We start from the raw sequence: 24,521 nt of genomic DNA, 5'->3' as shown, positions 1-24,521 counted from the left end.
ATAATAACAATAATTTTACCACCACCACCACTACTACTACTACTACTACTACTACTACTCTAATTATTACTCTCTCTTTTACTCTTTTACTTGTTTCAGTCGTTTGATTGTGGCCATGCTGGAGCACCACCTTTAGTCCCGCAAATCGACCCTAGGACTTATTCTTTGTAAGCCTAGTACTTATTCTATCGGTCTCTTTTGCCCACCGCTAAGTTACGGGGACGTAAACACACCAGCATCGGTTCTCAAGCGACGTTGGGGGATAAACACAGACACGAAAACATACGTGCACCTACACACACACACACACACACACACACACATATATATATATATATATATGTATATATATATCAACGATGGGCTTCTTTCAGTTTCCGTCATCCAAATCCACTCACAAGGCTTTGGTCGGCCCGAGGCTATAGTAGAAGACACCTTTCCAAGCTGCCTTGCAGTGGGATTGGACCCGGAATCATGTGGTTGATAAGCAAGCTACTTTCCACGCAGCCACTCCTGTCCCTTTTTTAATTTTTGCCACTGACGAATACATTTTGACAATCCAGATTCATTAAATGAATTTTCTGTCTTTCTGTAAGAAGGGATCGTATAGCTACATGAATAAAAATAATTTCAATCCATAACGTCTACTCTCCTCCATTTAGGAAAAATACAAATAAATTTGTTGGACTTTCTTTTATAAGTGAAATTATATACTTAATATACTTATAGAAACTTTCATATCTATGCTAATTTACACCAATAAATTATGAAAGAGCAATGTTAGCAATCATTTGAAAATAACTACAATTAAAAGACGAAATCACATTCAACATTTTAATATATATATATATATGTGTGTCTGCGTATGTGTGAGTGTGTGTCTATGTATGTATACGACGGACGTCTTTCAGTTTCCGTCTACCACATTCACTCACAAATCTTTGGTCGGTCCGAGGCAATAGAGGAAGAGACTTACCTAAGGTACCAAGGAGCGAAACTGGGCCGGAATCGAGTGGTTGTGAGTCTAGCTTCTTACCACACAGTCACGCATGCAATGAATATTGGTATACGTGTGTACAGGGAATATTTTTAGAAGTGTATATTCTGTTTATATATATTATATTACTCGTAGTGAAACCCGTATGTTCTTGAGTACATTCGAATAATTTTTTTAATTGCAATACAAATGTAACTGCACTTCGCCTTCATTTTATTTCCCCTTATTTCGAGTGCGTTTTGTTTAACCTTCTATCTGACGTATTAAACGTCATGTGTTTGTGTGTGTGTACGAGTGCGTTTTTATTTGTGTGATTGAGTTTGAATTTATATATATTGTATTCTTGCAATTTTGGCACTGATTTTCTCTTTGCCATTGTCAGATTTGTCTTTGATCACTATTTTTTATGAATGGTAATCTTTATGCACATTAAAAATCACGTTTTATAACTTGAACTAAATGGACGAGAACATTTTGAAGTCCAAAACGTGCCTCTATGTCTGATACCATTTTGTATATTTTTCAGAATTATGAGAAGGAATTTCACTATATATTTGATGCGGATTTGGAGACGGATTTATAGACACAGAAATTCTTACATTATTCTTCCACGATTTCTGAAGGAATTTGCTAAAATGTCTTACTAAACCTGCATTATTATAATCTAAAAAGAATACATAGTTTTTCCAGAGCTTACACTTAAGTAAAGATGTTACGGGTAGACATAGAATTAGAAAACCTGGTCTTATACACGTAAAGAATTATATATAAAATTAGTGTTCAAATGGATGCAAGAAATATTTTGTAGAAATACATTTTCATTCCAAACGGGAAATATCTTTGGAAATTATGTATTATATTAAACTCAAAATTTAGACACTCAGAATATTGAATCTGTTTTACTGTTGATGTTCTGCAGATGATAACGTATAAGAATACCTACCTGCCTAATTGAAATGTCTTCATTTATCTAATTTTCTTTTGAAACGTGTTTTCAACAGGGCTAAAAATCTAACGTGCTTTCACTTGTTGACTGAATATAATTTATGTAGCAAACATGCTTTCTTGTTGTTTCAAAAATAATTACAGTCCATAACACCTCGCTGCAACTAGAGTTGAAATCTGTAGACACTGTCTTACAAGTTATTCCTGGGACTCTATCGACCACGACGACGTCGGTTCAAGTTGAATCCGATCAAAAGAACAGCTTCGTCGTGAAATTAAGGTGCATGTGAATGAGAACTCCACAGACACGTGTACTCTTAACGTAATTCCTCGGTGAGTGTGACAAGTATGGCCCTTTGAAATAAGGTACTACTAATTTTTTTTCAGTGGAGAAACGTGAAATAAATTGTCTTGTTCAAGGCCGAACGCGTTGCCACAAATCGAACTCGTGACCTTAGGGTTGTTAATCGAATATCCTAACTACAAAACCACGCGCTTTCGTTATGATTCAATAACTTGTATTAATAAAACGCAACTGGCAAAGGAAAACAATTGCTAAGACATTCATATAAGGGCAGCTTTTCGCATCAATTCTATGCAGTTTAATCATACAACTCATAATATTCGAAAACATGATTAATTAATAAATAATTCAGAATAAGCTGGCGTCGTTGCCGAATCGTTAGCGCGTCGGACAAAATGATTTGCGGAATCTGCCGAAGTCGACTTGTCTTTTTATTGTTTCGCAATGGATTTAGTAAGTTCCGGTCAGTCACTAGGGTCAATGTAATCGACCTTCTTCGAAATTTCTGGCCTTTTACCAAAATTGGAAACAAATAATCAAGCCTGAATAAATTTCTCTCAAAAACGTTCCGTCTTCGTTCGAAGAGAAATATGCACGTGGTTATTAAACTTGCTAAACTTGACAGAAAATATATAAATTACACCGCACAACAATTAGTAAGAAAAATTAAAGTGAAATAATAAATTCTTAGATGCTTGTAAACGAGCATGTAACTTAAGAAATAACCGAACGAAACTTAGCTCTATACATACCATATTTGAGCTAAACGTAACAATAAGCTGTTTAATCATTATTGGTTTTCATTCATCCAGATAGCCAGCAACTGTTGACCAAGTGTTACTTACTAGTAGAGATTGTTTGTCAACATAACATGGCAGTCCTGGTTTAGGACGACTGTTGCTGTAATTTAGCCCCAGGAGATATCATCTGCAGCGGGCTATACGACACGATCTGTGTCTTTATATTTTCGAACAAGGAAATCTACAACCTTATTTGAAAATATAAGGACACAGATCGTGTCGTATAGCGAGCTGGAGACGATGTCTCCTGGAGCTAAATTACAGCAACATTAGTCCATGTGATGTTGGCAAAAAATCTTTACTACCATGTATTGTTGGTGAATATATGTCGTTGTGAGATTTAAAAATAGTAATTTTCTAAGTGCTACTTAATACTATAGACCGTAAAGCGTGAAACAGTCTTTGTTTTCTCGTCCCTGGAAAGATGAAATGCAAAAGTGATGCTGGCGTTATATGAACACAAATTATGATGTGCCAGATGAAATACAACAAACCATATTCTTTGGTAAACTAATGGTTCTATCATCAATGGTGTGCAGACATGTTGAGAATTATGCGAATCTATACTTTTCTCGCTGTCTGACCACTAACAACTTTCGCCAAGATGTTACTAATAAATTATTCCTCTTCAGACTTTATTGCCTGCAAAATTTTCTAACAGAATGAAAAGTCCATTTCTTTAATCAATAAATAAATTCGACTTTTAAAAAAACAATTATGGCGGGAGCCTTTTACCGACACTCACCCGCTGATACACACAGAAGATACAGAAGAATCATGCATGGCTTGATACATGTGTGTATGTGTGTGTGTATAAGAGAATGGTTTCCAGTCCAACTTAAACGGTGATGTGCACCATCACTTTAAGTATCAGCATATTGGCTCCCTACAAAGCAGTGTCTGGCGTTCTTAAAAAACCACCCAACATACAGAATACCGCTTAGTTCCTCTGATAGAAGCATTCACGTTCTCCTAAATTATACCTGTAGAGGTATATTACAGATTAACAAGTCTCCACATAGCACAGTCTCTGTTTTCAAATTAAATGTGTATTCAATTCATAATATTTGTGACGAGAAGAATGAGTTAATTATTACTGTATTAACCTGACAATAGAATAGCTATATTCAATGGTTTCAAGTTTACGACCGAGCTATTGCTTTCAGTCTATTAAAAAAATCTTCCACCTTAGAATAGAAAACAAAATGTGATAACAATAAGTCCATAATATTTAAGCGTGGAAGATAATAGCATGTAAAAATGATTCAATATACATCAAAAAAATAATTGAATATATATTTCTTACATTATATCACTTTTATTTACGTATTCACGTCAAGGGTGAGCCTAGGTTTAAAATCGTCTCTGGCTCCTAAAATATAAATACTATTAAGCATGCAATGTGTTCGAATAACAGCTTGGAGTTGAAGACCCAGTTTGACTGCAGTTTACTGACTAAAACCAAAGACAAAAGAAATAGAATTATCAATTTTGGCCTTCTGAGTGTATTGTACGCATTGAAACAAAAATAAAATAACGCGAAAAAAATCCTCATTTTTTTTTTCAAAAGATCTCGTAGAATCGTTAACCAGAATATTATCAGAGCAAGGAAAATGAACAAAATATTAAAATTTGTATCAAGAGAGAATGAAAAATTATCTATAGCTTCTTGAAAATTAAAGCGGGTATCAAAAAACAGATAAGTCTGTGGGTGACGCCAAGTGTCTGAGTGAAAATTACTAATCATCCATGTTAGAAAAGCTGCTCGCGATTTACTCTGATAACTGCGAAAGTTAAAGTCAAACTGGATTCTAGTCACTTCGTAATGAAAGTAATTCGAGGAATAATTATATTACTATAGTTATAATATATTATGCAGCAGTGTATATGAGCATATTAGTATTCTAATATACAGTATAATTGTTTTGTTGTCTTTTATGCTTTTTCCTCGCATCCAGTTGACATGTAGAGCAGTTATTTTCCAAGGAAAATATTTACACTGACGTTCTTGAAATATTTAATATATGTTTGTGAATGAAAGTTAAACTATTATAACTTCTAAATAAAGTAGCGTATAGTATAAATAAAATTGATATAAATTTGAATATGAAGTGTAAAATATCTGGTGGAACTTGTTTACTTATATTGAAACTTAAAGTTCGCAACATCAGCAGTATAGTAAAAAATAAAAATTAGTTGACTGATAGCCTGATGGAAAGAGATGATATTTATGTCGCATAACATTCAATATGCATGCCTTAAAGATAATATAATTAGCTATTTATTTTTTTTATCAAGTGTGCGGCTGACTTAAATAAACAGAAGTGGTATCCCGGTGACATAAAATAACGTTTTAAAATGCCCAAGGAGAATCCTTTCGTTACATGTAGTTGAAATCTATTTGGGGCCTACGTGGCTAGAGAGAGAAATACACACGTTGAATGGTAAATTTGGGAGTTAACAGAAAAGCAAAAAGAAAGTATAAAAATTCATCTGCAAAACCTGAAGCGTAAACAACATATTTTTACATGAATTTTCCACAGCAAAATATTCATACATATATACATGAAACCATATAAATATAGACACTTCATGCTTATATGTATAGAGGATTAAGTAGATCTATACCCATATATACACACACAGACGCAGACACACACTCATATACTCTCACACACGTGCGCAAACGCACGCCACAAACATTGCCACATACATACAGATATGCAAGGAAGATATATACACATAAAGAGACACACGAACACAAACACACTCACATACGGAAACATGTATATCATGTATGTGTGTGTATATATGCAAATGTTAGTGTGAAACATTATTTTGCATTTTTCTAATAAAAATATTTGAGTATGGATTCACATAAATGATTTTCGTACTGCAAATTTCCTTGTGCTCCCAAATGCACCGAAACATCTTAAATCACTATGTATATATGTGTGTGTAGTGCGTTTGTGTGTGTGCGTGCATGTATATATATATATATATATATATATACACATATAAATTCATATATACATCGCGGCGATACGCATCTGACAAGTCAAAACACAAGCGAGAATATGTTTCAGTATGTTGGATAATTTAAATAATTAGAATGGAAAAAGAAAAACTTTCAACTTCAGCATTTCACTTCTCTTTCCAGCTAATTAGCAACGAGATGTGAACAGAACTGGATCAATTCTCTCTAACGACTGAGCTTAAAATGTAGAGAAATAACATCATGGAAATATCAATATCTACAACAAGCACAGCAACGAAAAATATGTTGTACAATAAATATTCGAACGTCTAAAGGAAGGGAGATATAAAACACGAAGTTCGAATCGTAAAATGTTTGAGAATTTTGTGACGCGATATATTAGTTTTGATAAATTACTCATCGAATTTTACATTCAATATCCAAAGTCCTGTATTGTCATAGATTATTTTACGCGCAACTCCATATTCTCCCGAGACAAAAAGGACGCCAACAATAATATATGTATATAGGCGCAGGAGTGGCTGTGTGGTAAGTAGCCTGCTTACCAGCCACATGGTTCCGGGATCAGTCCCACTGCGTGGCATCTTGGGCAAGTATCTTCTGCTATAGCCCCGGGCTGACCAATGACTTGTGAGTGGATTTGGTAGACGGAAACTGAAAGAAGCCTGTCGTATATATGTATATATATATAAGTGTGTGTGAATATGTTTGTGTGTCTGTGTTTGTCCCCCTAGCATTGCTGGCGTGTTTACGTCCCCGTCACTTAGCGGTTCGGCAAAAGAGACCGATAGAATAAGTACTGGGCTTACAATGAATAAGCCCTGGGGTCGATTTGCTCGACTAAAGGCGGTGCTCCAGCATGGCCGCAGTCAAATGACTGAAACAAGTAAAAGAGTAAAAGAGTATATATGTATATGCACATATGCAAATACATGTGTACATGAATCACGAGTTTCTAAATATGTATGTGATCAAATTGTAAGACCAGAATTCCTATCCTTCGGGAAATAGAATAGTCGTCCGGGGCTTGCAATATAACAGCGCATCATTACATCTACCAACTGCTATTCTCTGCATCTGGTAGATGGAAAGAATTCCAAGTCATGCGTTTCTTATGGGGAATCTTTGATGGTAAGCGTTTTATGAGGTTGGAATTCATATATTACTTGAGTTTCTTTGGCTGGCGTTTTATGACAGGCAGGGGGAAAATTATGTTTATTGGTCCAATCATCACACTTGTAATAAATTAAGTTCTAACGATTTAGTGCCAATATCTATTCACCTCTAATTAAATTCGAATATAGTCACTTTTTTACAAAATATATTTATCTTTGGAAAGATAACGCAAAACTACTCAGGCAAAATAATTCGGGTTATTTAATTGTTTATACAATTATCTATCAACTATTAACCGCATCAGAGTAGTAACACTATTACGAACTAATCATAAGAACACTTATTGATATACGAATCATAGTGCGGTGAAAGCAGATTAATATATGATAAGATTTGAATTTTCATTAGAAAAATAAACTGTTTATATTTAAGAATGAACTGATAATGCAAGACCATTGACAGCGCAAAAACATCATGGCAAAAAAAAAAAATTACTAACAGAAATAGGCTTATAGTTATAAAAGGAAGAGTGGGAAAGGAGAGAAGCCTATGAAAAAATGAGACAGGGTTTCTCTTTACTCTTTTACTCTTTTACTTGTTTCAGTCATTTGACTGTGGCCATGCTGGAGCATCGCTGGTAGTCGAGCAAATCGACCCCAGGACTTACTTTTTGTAAGCCTAGTACTTATACTATCGATCTATTTTGCTGATCTGCTAAGTTACGGGGACGTAAACACACCACCATCGGTTGTCAAGTGATGTTGGGGGGGGGGCAAACACAGACATACATACACACACATATATATATATATATATATATATATATATATAATATATATATATATATATATACATATATACGACGGGCTTCTTTCAGTTTCCGTCTACGAAATCCACTCGCAAGGCTTTGATCGGCCCGAGGCTATAGTAGAAGACACTTGTCCAAGGTACCACGCAGTGGGACTGAACCCGGAACCATGCGGTTCGTAAGCAAGCTACTTACCACACAATTGGTTTCGAAATTAAAAGAAGTGGTTATGTCGGTTACATCGAACCCACTGTTCAAACTGAGAATTATTTCATCCACTTCAAAAAAGATGAAAATTAAAGTCGATCTTGTCAGAGATTTTATTCACAACACGAAGACGGACGAAATAACGCTAAGCATTTTACCCGGCATTCTAATGATTCTGCTACAACGCAGCCTTATGTATAAATTGTCATACTGAACACAAAAATTATATAGAGTATAACATGCATGCGAACATGGACACACAGACACAATTCAATAACATGGAGTTGACAAGATAGCAGGAGTGATTGTGTGGTAAGTAGCTTGCTTACCATCCACATGGTTCAGGGTTCAGCCCCACTGCGTGGCACCTTGGGTAAGTGTCTTCTACTATAACCTCGGGCCGACCAAAGCCTTCTGGGTTAATTTGGTAGACGGAAACTGAAAGAATCCCGTCGTATATATGTATATATATATAGGTCTGTGTGTCTGTGTTTGTCCCCCAACATCGCTTGACAACCAATGCTGGTGTGTTTTCGTCCCCGTAAATGAGACCAACAGAATAAGTACTAGGCTTACAAAGAATAAGTCCTGGGGTCGATTTGCTCGACTAAAGGCGGTGCTCCAGCATGGCCGCTGCCAAATAACTGAAACATGTAAAAGAGGAAAAGAGTAAGGAGGAGTACAGGAAAACATTTATTTGTAATCACTAGAATTGTTTCCTCGCAACTTAGCTCTAAATGTTCGCAGATATTTTGGTTATGTAACCGTCCTGTGATGTCGATGAGCTTTATACTGTACTCTACTACGTCCTCAACAGAGTAAAAACCTAACAATATATATATATGTATGTGTGTATGTGTGTGCGTGTGTGTAAAAATATATGTATTTAAATAATTTGGGAAAACCAATTTCCAAATCAATCAGGTACAACCCTTCAGCATTACATGTATCTGCATATCGTACTGTGGGGACTCCTTTATCACATATTTATATATTTATCTAGAAATATAGAACGTATCTAATAGAAGTCAATAATAGTTTAGTTTTTTGGGATTAATAGATATGTTTCAGATAATACAAAAAAATAACAAAAAGGAAGATATGTATTTGCATGTGACATTTTTATTCTGATGTATACTTTTATATCTTATATTTTGTATTTGCATTATATACTTGACATTACAAAGTTGATATATATATACTAATTCATATTTACAATGTATAATTTATAAGTTTTAATTTTTAATATTACAGAGTATAATTTTAATTTTCAATTTTCAATATTTTTAATGTTTAATTTATTGCTTTATTTAACACTTATTCTTAGGGATCTAACATTAGATTACAATACTTTGAAAAGAGCCTGTAGTTGTGTTGGAATACTCGTAAATCTGATGGTTTACTGTCCGACGAACAAGAAAGTGAAACTCTAACAGTTTTTGTGATATTTTTGCCGCTTTTTTAATAAAGCATATTACTCTACTTCAGGTAAACAACTATTGCTAAACAATCACGTTGACTTTCTTGCAATATATTCTGGACCAGTGTAAACTGCTGCACTATGGCGCTTAATAAATGGGCCACTATGTGCTGTAGCCTTGATAAATCTTTGCAGGGAATTAATTTATAGCTTTATACCTTCATAGCTTTAAATTATAGCTTTTAGCTGTAGGTGAGTTTCAGAGACACACAAAAAAATTTATTTCCAAAATATGATCCACAATGATGATGTTTAGCATTTAAATGAAGCGTTATGGAAATTATGTGCTGACCATGTTCAAGAATGGAGTTAAAACTGAATATAAAAGAAGCTGTTATCCAATCAAACTCCGATAAGTCATACCTATACTGGCATCAAACTCTGGAAAACTTGTGATTAATTATACGACATTTGAAAGTTCATAAATCAATTTTTTCCAATTACCGACTCAATCAATATTGTTTGGAGAACCTCATAAATTGACCTGGGGAAATTAATATTTCTAATAGATCTAACAGATAGATTTACACAAATGAGAAAAAAACTCATTATCAATATTTAAGCTGAATATTCAAATACCAAATCTGAATTGGTTTGTGAATACGTCACACCTAAAATACCCTCTATATATGAGGAGTGAGACATTAACACAATGCCTCATAGAAATGCAGAAAATTTGATGACACTGTACTAACACATTACAATCTGAATACACCATGACAGAATATTTACAGCTAGTAAGAAACCTGAGAAATGTGGCGTTAGTATGATCACAATAATTAAAACTGGACAACTATATGTCGTGTTTCTAACATGAAAAGAGATATGCTTCAGTTGTAGCTAGCGGTGTGTGCTTCATAACGTCATGCACACAAGTAAAATGCTAATACATTTTTGTATATAAATCTGTATACGTAGATTTCGTCTTGTACAAACTGATATACAAGGCTAAAAGATCTACCATCCATTCTTCACACAGTGTAGTCAAAAGAGTAATTGTGCATTACTGAGAATTCAAATTGTAGAAATGAATTAAACTGTTGCTATTCATATTCGTTTCTACTCTAGGCACAATGCCCGAAATATTTTCGGGAAGAGTCGGGCCGATTAGATTGACCCCAGAAAGCAAGTTATACTTAATTTATCGACTAAGAAAAGATGAAAGGCAAATTCGTCATCGGCGGAGTTTGAACTCAGAAATTAATGACAGATGAACTAACCATTTCTTTACTACTCACAAAGGGCTAAACACAGAGAGGACAAACGAGGACAGACAAACGGATTAAGTCGTTTATATCGACCCTAGTGCGTTACTGATACTTATTTAATCGACCCCGAAAGGATGAAAGGCAACTGAGAACGTAATGACAAACGAAATACCTATTTCTTTATTACCCAAAAGGGGCTAAACACAGAGGGGACAAACAAGGAGAAAAGAAGGAATTAAGTCGATTATATCGACCCCAGTGGGTAACTGGTTCATATTTAATCGACCCCGAAAGGATGAAAGGCAATGTCGATTTCAGCGAAATTTGAACTCAGAACGTAACTGCAGACGAAATACGGCTATGCATTTTGCCCTGCGTGTTAGCGTTTCTGTCAGCTCACCTCCTTCGTCGTTATTCATAGTGCTAACGCATTTTACTTGTTAACACTAAATGCTTTTGGTTAAAATCGCCGAGCTCTTTATAATTCTTCGTAAAAGGTAAGATATATATATCACCATTCATTTCCCTAAACGTTCCGATATATGAATTTATCAATAACTCAGTTTAGGGAAGTGTTAAATTTCCCATGTTCATATCATGTGAAACATTTCTTTTTAAAGGGACAACGCCTGCATTTTATTAGCACTCGAAGTAGAAGTAGTAAACAAGTAAACTAAAAGAAATTAATTAATATTTGCACGGAACATAATTAAATTAGAAAGGTTACAACGATAAAAACACTCATTCAAATTATTATCTTGAAAATCATAAACAAGGCGATAGATCTCGCAAAAACGAAACATGTAAAGCATTTTTTTTTAAATATAAAAAAGAAGCAACATGTTTTCAATAAAAAATATATCGATTAAAAGAATCAGAATAAAGATTAAAACAAAAATGAAGCGAAAATTTTAAAATAAATGATGTAAAGATATGCACATCTAAAGAGCAACTTTTCAATATTACATCGATGATACCGATAAATGTTTAAACCTAATAGAACTTGCTATGAGCAGGAAGTAGTGTACCCAAGATAACAGTAAACTTGATATTAAATTGACGACAATAACAATTCAAATGATGTCAACTTAAATATATTGGAAACACATAAAGCGCGAGCTGGCAGAAACGTTAGAACGCAGGGCGAAATGCGTAGCCGTATTTTGTGTACCATTACGTTCTGAGTTCAAATTCCGCCGAGGTCGACTTTGCCTTTAATTCTTTCGTGGTCGGTAAATTAAGTAAAAGTTACGCACTGGGGTCGATGTAATCGACTTAATCCTTGTTTGTCCCCTCTGTGTTTAGCCCCTTGTGGGTAGTAAAGAAGTATGTATAGAAGGGCGGCGAGCTGGCAGAATCGTTAGCACGCCGGGCAAAATGCGTAGCCGTATGTAGTCTGCCGTTACGTTCTCTCTTCAAATTCTGCCGAGGTTGACTTTGCCTTTCATCCTTTCGAGGTCGATAAATTAAGTACCAGTTACGCACTGTGGTCGATATAATCGACTTAATCCGTTTGTCTGTCTTTGTTTGTCCCCTCTGTGTTTGGTCCCTTGTGGGTAGTAAGGAAATATATATTGGAAACACATGAGAAATTAAATGACAACAAAATAATAGCATAGGTTATGTTATATAGCTTCACATTTTCTTTTATGGGTATGTAAACAGAAAATCGCACCTAAAAAATGTCGAGGATTCAGATAATATACGTACCATGGCTGCATTTACAATGCAGACATGTGAATCTAATAGAGATGAACTATCTATGAAATAACTAAACAGGAAACCTACGACCAAGAAAGCATGAGTCATTAAAATGCAGAACGATTGTTCGTCTGGAATCCAAACCGAATTAAAAAGCTGTTTTTCATTAGTTTTTTTCTTCCGAGGAATAAATCTATTTTCAACATCAGCTGATCAAATATCGTTTAAAATTAATATAGAGTCGGAGAGTTAATTAATAGTAAATATTTAAATGCTACAATTGCGCAGAAATCGAGACAAACGACCAACTATCAAATGTAAAAAATACCGAAAATAAAGAAAGAAATCAAAACAGGTCTTGTATAAAATAGCGCTGCTTGAGAAGTTTCGTTTTTTTACATACAAAGCATTCGACGACATTATCATAGACTGTTTAGAGACACTTTGAAAAACAAGCAAAGTATGGAGTATCCAGTTGGGGCAAACCGGCGCCAGAATGGCTAGGGTTTAAGATAGGAGATTCAAAAAAGAGAATGAAATCTTTATAAAAATTAGACAAATATACGTGTGAAATACGTTGTAATTAGTATTGCATGTAGAACTTTATACACTGAAGCACACACGTGCAAACACTCACACACACAAGCATGCACAAATATAACATGTATAAATATATTTATACACATATATACACATATATTTATATATATCTACACATACACTCATATACATATGTATATATACATATACATATATATACACATAGACATACATAAATATTTGTGTATATATATATATATATATATATGTGTGTGTGTATATATATATATATATATTGCTGTTTTATGACTGCGGCCATGCTGGATCACCGCTTTTACTCGAACAAACCGACGCCAGTACTTATTTTTTGTAAGCCTAGTACTTATTTTTATCGATATCTTTCACCGAACCGCTAAGTTTCAGGGACGTAAACACACCAAAATCTGCTGTCATGTAATAGTGGAGGACGATTTTAAGGGTATTGCGAAGGGACTTTTTGGAGTCCCAAACTCCCGAGTTCTTTAACAGGGATTTCAAAGACTGAAGGAATGCTGTGATAAATGTGCGATATATTAAATAAAATAATTATTAGCTAATCCTTCTGTATTCGTTACTCAAAGCCAGGAAATTATCAGCATCGCCTCCTTATCACAAAATAATACTACATTGTGAAAATATCTATACAAATATCTCATATATGGTCGTTAAACATTTCTGATAAATTTCTTGTAGTGCAAAGAAAGTGAGACAAATATTGCACAGAAGATGTTTTTGAGTCAAAAACAGGATAATTCAGATTCTGCATTTCTTAGTGGAACGGTATGTTAAAGAATATTGTGCACTTGCGATCTACTCAACTTCATACATCTTTACTCGCAAGTCAATGCATAATGATACGTATGCCAATATTCATATATACCAATGCGGCGAGCTTACAGTAACGTTACCACGCCAGGATGTTTCGCGGTATTTTGTCTGGCGTCACGTTCTCGATCTTTGCCTTTCATTCTTTCGGGGTCGAAACAAAATATACCAGTTATGCACTACAGTCGAAGTAACCGACTTCATCCCTTTGTCTTTCCTAGTTTGCTCCAGCTATATTTACCTCCCGGAGGGAATAGATATTAATCATACCAGTATATTACTATACATGTGTTATATATATATATATATTATATATATATATATATATATAAATATGAGGTTTTGTGCTAGTTTGTGTAGGCGTTTATGTGCATCGATATATTTTGGTGTGCATGGGTGCAAATCAATGGGTATATATATATATATATATATATATATATATATATATATATATATATCAACAGAGCTTTTGTTGAATGGTGTCTCACGATATGTATTTTGTAATATTTATCCCAAGTCAATACATTATATTCTTTGGGTTGAAATGCCAGAATTAATTTTGTGTTTCATTTTAACAACAGACAATAATTAATAAGAAAAAAAAACAAGCAAGTATATATAAATATATAAATATATATAGAGAGAGAGATAGAGATAAAGAGAGAGAGAAAGACAGATTCAATTGAATCAATAATATAAAATCCTCTTTTTCTATTACACACACACAAACACACACAAAACACACACACATACACACACACATATATACACACACACACACACTCACACACATATATATAGTGTTTTCCACTCGGAATTTTTATAGTACTGAAAATAGAGGAAATATGAGAAAATTAAACCGTATATGCGTATGTTTATTGGTGCGTGTTTATGTGTCTTTGAAAATATGTATCTGCGTTAATGTAAAAAAAACAACAAAAAAACAGAAAATTGTGATGGAGAAAGAAGTAGAGAACCTTGTAAAAACGTGGAAGGAAGAGAGAGGGAGAAAGAGAGAGAGAGATGAGGAGAGGGGAAAAAGAAGAAAGTTCAGTATTCAAGACAAGAAATCAATGACTCCTGCATCTTGAATTATTCCATAGTTCCTCGGCTTAATCCACAGACCAATATCACGTTTCAAAAATGCGATCTTAATAACGTTCTATAGAAACAGCGATTGACTTTCAAACGACATCTTAATATTAGATCAGAAGTAAAACTGTCGGTCAATAGTTCAGCCAATCTAAACGATTCATTCAAATCATGCAGCAGAAATACATTTACATGACGTTCCAGCCACAACGTTTGCCATCGCCATATCATTGTGTGCGTTTAAATACGTTCAAGCATAAATATTTATATATATATATATACACACAGAAATAAGAAGGGACATATATGTGTGTGTATACATACATATACACACACACACACACACACACACACATATATATATATATATATATACATATACAGGTATATTATTATATGTATTACGTATATATATGCATGTATATGTGTATCTATATATACATATGTGTGTGTACATGTACATAAATTATATATATTTATACACATACAGACAAACGCATATAGACATTCACCATCCACACACATATATGCAGATTTATATATATATATATATATATATATATATATATATATATATATATATATATATACATGTATACATACATGCATGCATACATTTTTGCATAAATATATGTATACATACATACATACACACACACGCACACACACACACATACACATACACACACACATATATATATATATATATATATTATATATATATATATATATATATATATATATATATATATATATACACCATCTCAGATTTCAACCTACATTGTGCACAATATTTGTGATCATGTTCATTTGTGTATATAGTTGATTTCTGCACATTTTATTATTAATAGGAGATGACTTTTGGTTCTTTCATGATGTATAGTTGTGCATATATTTCGATAGATTTTAGTCATATATATATATATATATATATATATAAGTATGTGCTCATGTCTATGTCTGCGTGTTTATATATATATATGTTTATACATGGAAATTCATGTGCGTACAGAAATACGCTTTTGTGTGTGTTTCTGCATATGTAAGTGTCTCTATCTTCTCATAAACTCGCATGTTATTCGTAAATACTTTCAAGTACAATTACGCTTGACTTAATATATTTGTGCAGTCGTCTTTATATCAGTAAGCATGTTTTGGCTTTTGGCTCTGAGACAGAATATCTATAAATATATAAGCTTGGTAGTCAATGTAATTAGATATGTTCTAAAACATTACACTCCGATGTGTCCCATTAGGCATTTTTTAAATCCAGAATTACGACAAACAACTATTATATTAGGAAAGTGAGCATTGCTTGTATGACCTATCTTAAACGGGGTTCATATATTGATTTTATATTGATATATTATAATATGTATATGGAATATATTTTTATTTCAATAAATTCCCATATATATTTGAAGTTACGGCAATTGCTGAAAAGAAAATGTGACCAAGTAATGATTTGGAACACGATTTCCTTTAAAACTAAATCTACACTATTTTCATAATGAGCTGATTCAATGGAATCCATTCCTTCACAGACGTGTTATTTCTTTCATATCACATCATTTTCTATATTCGTATATTTGATTTAATTTCCATTAAAACACACAAGACGCAAGTGCTATAAGAGCAATGCTTGAAATGATAACGCTTGTGAAATCTAATGGTGAAGAAGGCTTTGACAATATTACTAAAATAAACATTTCTCGAGAAAAGACAAAGTAAATGATGTCTATACATTTTAGGTTATCCCAAACGCAACAATATCTCTTTGTCAAGAGGTTCGCCGTTTATTAGTTTTCCATTGATAGCGCCCGAAGAGAAGAGGACGGATACGATGTCTTGAAACTGAGGATTCGACTATAAGTATTATAACACCGGTAACGGTACCAAGCACAAGTTTCTAGAGTGCAACTGAGCATGTTCCAAAGTTGATTTCGATAAAATATTAGCAGAGAATGAAGGGGACCTAAACAGGCAACCTAAGCTGATACTGGCCATGACATTCTGTCTGACACTCTAAAGAATACTTTCAGCCGATGCTATATGCACTAACTTTATTTATCCCCTGTTTGAAGGCGAAATCAAATTATAACTTGGTGAGTTTAAAATGTACCTGAGATGTTATATTAGAAAGAAAATGTACAGCATTCATTTCGTGTTATATAGAATATGTAATCATTATAAATTACTCATATACCTTGTTATTTATGCAAATTAAAAACATGCTGAGAAATAGTAATTTATGTGCAAAAATTGTTTGAGAATATTCACCTTGATATTTATAATAAGAGTGACTTTAAGGGAAAAGAATGTCTCCTAAATGTCTGATGCTTCGAACTGATGACAATATGCATTAATGCGATATTATATCAAGGAAAAAAATTACGAGCAGATATTATCCAGAATGTAAGTATTTGAAAGAGAAAAAAGACACTGGCAATTTTAGTAGGAGATTTGCACTACGAAAAATATTTACAGAGAAACTTGGTACTGCAGAAAATATACATACAGGTCATAAGGGAAACGGTAACAACATGGTATGAACAACAAGAATAATAATAATAAGTTTTCATCAGGAACTAAGAAAGAAAATCTGCGAATACAGTGAGTATACATCTCGGCCTTCGCTTATACAATGACAACATATTCAACACAAGAGCACAGAGGGAGCAGTAAAAAATAAAATATGCTGCTGCTGCTACTACTACTACTACTACCACTACTACCACTACTACTACTACTACTACTACAGACATCTGCTGCTACTAATACTACTATTACTGCACACTGCTGCTGCTGCTGCTGCTACTACTACTGCTACTACTACTACTACTACTACTACTACTACTACTACTACTAATAATAATAATAATAATAATAATAATATAATAATAATAATTAGAAATGCCCTACTGCAATGCAAGGCAGTGCCTCTTATGGCTTTTGATTACAACTGATTGGTATTATTATCATGCATATGCTTTTATCTTGGTATAGCAGAGGGGTTACAGCAAATATCTTGCTCTATACCTCCGATTTGCTTATCAGTTGTTTGACCTTAACCAGTTCAGCATGTCGTTTGGTGGCTGATGATATGAGCATCTCTGGTCACGAGCAGAAGTAGTGGAGGTGTATCATAGCCATGTCTATAGATGAATTCTATGGGGTGTGAATAATTCACCTCTGAAAACCTACATATATATGAATATATACATGCACATATAGGTACAGGACATTAAAAAAACGTGGACATAATGAGAAACGAAAACATAAAAGCAAAAACGAATTTTGTTTCGAACAACGAAAGAAACAGAGAACCGAGGTATGCAGCATAAAGAACATTCCGTTCATCAGTTGTCCTTGTTTCCTCTACTCCGAGCTTCGTATTGTTCAGTCTTTACAGCACTGGCTTCAGCTGGTGGTTTGGAATATACTGAGGAAGAGTGCAATAGCCAAAATAATCGGGGTCCTATAGTTAGATGTATTCACTTAATTGATGATGCGGAGCTCTGTGTGCATATTACTAAGATGTCGACGCTGTACAGGCGAGTGGCTGGTTTGATTCTGAGGCAATTCAGAACACAGAAAATGCACGAGTGTCAGAGGGTATATAATAAACAAGAGAAGGCACCCTCGACAAATCAAGCGTCTGATGTGAAATTGTCCTGTAAGAACGCTGTTCATTGTGTCTATTAAGATCAACGGGGATTTGCAGGGACCCTGTCTCAGTGAACAGTTATGAAACCGGCAGGTTTTAAAACTGCTAACAATCAATCAAGGTCGATACTAACGAATGCTGGTTGTTGCAAATACACCAACTGACAAACCCGCATTTTTGTGCTTCATAACCATTCCACCGATACACAAAGCTAACCTCTCTCTAAAATCTTGGTCAAAAGAGTTTAAACTCTGTATTAAACCTCATTATACATTGGACCTTATCTATGACATCACAAATTTGGGCTTTCTTTTCTAGCAGCCTTGCGAACGAGATAGGTAATTACTCGTTCTGCATGCATAAACGGTTGCAAGGAGTTCGCTAAAATTCTCTGGTATGTAACTGTCAATCTGGCAATGCCGATTCATTCAAACTATGAGATCTATTTATTGCAATAACTTTAACATCTCTTCTGCTTCATCAACAATTATTGGTCAATTGTATTTTGGATCTACTGTCGAGAGCCCTAGCAGACCAGCGATGTAAATAAAATCCTATAACTGAATCTGACATGTTGCCTACACAGAAAGTTTTAGCAATATGTTCCTGGAAATCTTCATAAAACTATTTAGAACCTAGCAGCAGAGTCCCATCATAGTTAATCGAAGACCAATTCATAGTTTTCTTTGCATGTTGCTCATCCTGCTCAACACATTTCATTCTTCCATATTTTAATACAGGATTGCTATAACTGCAATGGCAACTTCAGTGTTTCTCATAACAGGAATAGTAAAGAAACATTCCTGCCGCTAGCATTTTAGTTTATCACACATAATATATGATGACAACGTTTTAAACTGAGACGAAAGGGATCTGCAAACAGTTATATGCTAATTCAACTTTGATAGAACTCATAGACAGAGCCCCGTCTACTGGAGGTTCAACGTGTGTTCCGCGACAAAAAATTACTCTAGACTAAGGAACTAATTAAACTGCATTTTACTGAGGAAATCTGCGAGAACAGTGACAAGAAATGTTAAAGAGTAAATTAGATACGAACCGATATCATTCTATAAAGGGCTAATATTTAAAGGGCAACGTCTATTTAGCAAGTTAGAGGAGGGGAATATAAAATGCCTTGTTTACACATAAACACATACACACGCACACACAAAGATACACAAATATACACATACACAGACTGGCGTTAACATATAAAATAAGAAAATCTTTAAAGGATAGAATGAAAATAGTTCTCTGGATATATGGGTGTGTATAGATATAACTGTAAATATCTCAGATGCATATGATTCTCGCGGCAAGATTATTCGAATTTAACATACGCAATATTATGTATGTATCAGGAATGAGAACGCAAGCTTTGCAATGCAGCATAAACACTCACATATACATCACACGCACGCACACGGTCACGATTTTTACATTCTTACATTCATATATACATTAGGCTTGTATGTATGTATATACGTATGCATGTATGTATGTATGTCATACATATGATATATATATATATATATATATATATATATATATATATATATATATATATATATATATATATATATATATATATATATATTTCATATACTATATTTCATAAAAAAATTTAGACCAAGTTTAAACACCCGGGCCAGGAATACTAAAACAAAAGATAAGTCCTCCGAAAAGGAGAACCAAATTTCACCACGGCCGCTACTTCAAACAGACACTCACTCTGACGGAAATATGCCTTAGTAAAAAACGAAAAAAATATTTCGTGCAAATCTGACCCTGATACATACGATACAGCTAAGGGTCAGACCCGATTCTGATTGGTCAACAAGTTGATGACGTCTAGCTCTGCTAGAATGGACAGGATACAAACAGGGGACAGTCATTAGTCAGAATATTGATGACGTCCTTTTCTGCTTGAATAGTCACCTAACAAGTACAGACAGGGGGCAGATCTAATGTAGCTATAAGTCGTGATTGGGCAGAATCTGGATGACGTCCCGCTATGCTTGACTAACGAAGCGACTGGTCAAGACAGGAAACAAACAAGAGGGAGTATAATGCAGCGATTGGTCAAAATAATGATGACGTCCCGTTCCACTTGGTTAAAGCCACCTAACGAAACGATTGGTCAAAACTTTGATGACGTCACGCTACGCTAGATTGACCACCTAACAGGCATTATAAAACCGAGCATTTCACAAAAACTCACTAGAACCACCCAGCGAACTTCCACCATGGGTCATCACAATTGCTTAAGGTAAAAATGAATTCCTCGCTCTTTCGGAAACATCAATCTTCTGTATTGACCGCTTTCCACCACTTTGATCTGTTTTTGTATTGAATACGTATCGCCACCGTGGGCCACTGCATCGAACACTTTGAACATATACTTCAAACTATATATCAACTATACATGAACTATATATCAACTATACATGAACTCTAAGATGTCTGACTCCGTTGTGTATTATAAATGAATTTCTTGTGTTTGACGGCATGAGCTGTCTCTTTTTATATATAACTTTTTTTGATAAGGTTCATTCAGGAACTGAAACATGTTATAATGTATATATAAAAATTAAAAATTGTATAATACAGCAGCATTTTCGAACTTCATTTTTTACAAATATATATATATATATATATACATAAATATATACATGTATCTAATTATATATATATAGATATATATACATAAATCTAATTATATATATATATAATTAGATACATGTAGTACATGTATATATGCATATATATATATATATATGTGTGTGTATATACATGTATCTAATTATATATATATATAGAGAGAGAGAGAGAGAGAAGAGAGAGAGAGTGAGAGAGAGATTTATATATGTATATCTGTGTGTATGTGTGTATGTATAAATGTATACACGTTTATAATGATACATTAGTGATGCGTCTTTCAAGAAAAAGGAATAAGACGTTTATATAACAATGGAGAAAATAGAAATTGCATGAAACTGCGAAAATGCTGTTAGCTGAGCTAATTTCCACATATTACACTGATAATAATACTGCTGCCAATGCAAAGTACTATTAAATGATGGAATGTATTTTTTTTCTTTCATGGCAAACACATTTTCGTTTAGCTGCTTTCTTATATCGTATTATTCGATGCATTTCAGAAATGTTGCAGTTGCTGAAGATAAAGAATTGTGTCTCTTTATCTTATGATTACAGCTTTGAATAGAAACATTTCTTTTCTGTCTGAAAATGCGCTTTGTATAATCTGTTACACATGCAAAACAAACCAAAAAATAAACTGTTTCAATAAAATGGAGGAGGATACGTTGAGATTACTTACATCTCATATACATTGCTTTCGCATGGAAAGTAATTACATAATCGTTGTGAAATAAATAAAAAAACATCATCCACAATCAGATACAAAATAAATATGCGCAGCATTAATCAGTTAAAGCATATATCATTACAAAATTAGTTGAAATTTTATGTTTAAATTTTATTCATTTCTTTAAATTGGTAAACTCATCGAGATTCCTTTAAATTACGGCTCCGATATACCACTAATTGTTGTCTTTTGTATGACATTAATAAGTTATCAAATAGCGTTTTTGGTACGTGAAAAGCAGAAAATATTTTTCGAAAATGTAAGCAATACACAAGTGATATTTAATATCTCACTGATGAGAAATTAAAATGAATACATTGATAATATCAATTCAGAACCTTTAATAGAATATGCATACTCTGTTTGGTGTAGACTATAAATGTTTTCTAAATTTTGAATGGGTTAATTGATTTCATCCCATTCATAGACAATCATGTCCAATGCTGCGTCTCTTTCAGTGCGTTACACATCTCTCATTTCGTTATCGATTTAACATAAAGATACGAATGCATTATTGAACGTCCTTGAACGAGAAGCATATTACTTTTTGTTTTTATATTGAATTAGTTTATTATATGCTACTAGAAATAGTAAGAGCGTTTACGTCGAATTATTACAAGAAATATAGCAGATGATTTAATATTCAAATTATAGATAAAATTTTGAATGATAAAGTGTATCATGAATTATCGTGTACATCTAGCAATGGAAACGGCTACCTAAATGTGACTCATTGTCCTTACGAGGCGTTCACGTTAAATCGCTATAGTAATATACACAATATATTCCGGGTTATTAAAATCGATGTATTAATATTGTTTAATATGCGATTTGTGACATTTTAAAATATAAATTGCCAGGGATAATTAACAAAGATATAGATACATATATATCTGAAAATAAAGAAAACACGTCATATTTATCACAAAATTTAAAGAAGTGTCTAACTTTGCGCCTATATAAATGGATATCTGAAAATAAATACCCATTTTTCGGTCTTTTAACAAAATAGAATAGTATCCCAATTCAAGTGTTGTATAATTATTCAACATGAATATGATAAGCGTCAAACAAACGCAGTATCCATAAAGAAGCCCACAATTGCGTTTCGGTTATATATTAAACCTGATCGAATGGACCAACGATGAAAGTGTCTGAACATCTGATCATCTTATTCGAACGTATGCTATACCCGTATCAGCATTAAATACTTGCAGTTTCTCTATTTTTAAGGCGATTTATACTGAGTTAAGTTTGATATTAACTGTGTTTGAGCAACCACTGAGACAAAAAGTAGTTTGTTTTGCAGTATCCTTATAACAAATAAAATACACAACGTTCGAATGAATTCAATATCTACTACATTTCAAAATGTCTCTCTTTCTCGCTACATGATTTTCTTTTCATAAAATAGCATTAAACAGCGTCAAGTATTTATTATTATATTGTATTTTATATGTACGGAATTATATATAATTTGATGTAATATTTATTCTGCTAATGACAAAATATATTCATAAAATCTCCAAGCGTTGTCCTGAGTGAATTTCAACAATCTATATCACGCACTAACTAAACTATCAACACGTGTTCCAATATTTTTCAACGTATTTTCGTCCTAATTCCATGACAAAACCGTAATGGAGTGGAACTCATTTTATCTTTCGAAAGTAGCTTATGGTTCAATGAAAGACGAATACCATGAACATTATCCGTTTCCCATTACTTAAAATATTTATTTGAATTAATCGATCTCGGGTAACAGAATTGCATTACCCTTAACATGCAGCTTTTTCTTTTCACTAAGTATTTATTTCAAAATATCGAATATTCTTCAACTCATCATTGTTAACTGTCAACAAGGGTATGTCAATTAATTTTCAAAAGTAAGCCTATATCACCCGGCGTAATTCTGCTCTTCTTATATTTTCAGGCATTCATTTCTATAAGTTTCATAAGCCCAAATACAGCTAGATATTTCTTCCTTTCAAGGAAATTACATATATTTCGAAATTACATCTGAATACATCATAATGTTTTAAAAACTTGGATTTCTCATGGAAATCACAGACAGAAAATGATATCATATATATATATATGTGTGTGTGTGTGTGTGTGTGTGTGTGTGTGCGTACGTGCGTTTCTGTGTGAGTGTGTATGTCTATATTATATATATATAATTTTTTATTGCATTTGTTTCATATATGCTATGTGTATTCATTTTGTAGTACTGGCCTGCTTATTTTGTCTCAAGTTGATGGCAGTACAACGATTGTCTATTTATAGGATTCTCTTATTGATTTGAACTTTTCCACACACTCATATATATATATGTGAAAACACTTTAAGTTTGTGTTTGATGCATTTTCCAGCTGAGTAATGAAGAACGATAATTCTTTGGAA

This window comes from Octopus sinensis, linkage group LG5, assembly GCF_006345805.1.
Source record: "Octopus sinensis linkage group LG5, ASM634580v1, whole genome shotgun sequence".
NCBI classification, from domain to species: domain Eukaryota; kingdom Metazoa; phylum Mollusca; class Cephalopoda; order Octopoda; family Octopodidae; genus Octopus; species Octopus sinensis.
This window is presented reverse-complemented; position numbering follows the sequence as displayed.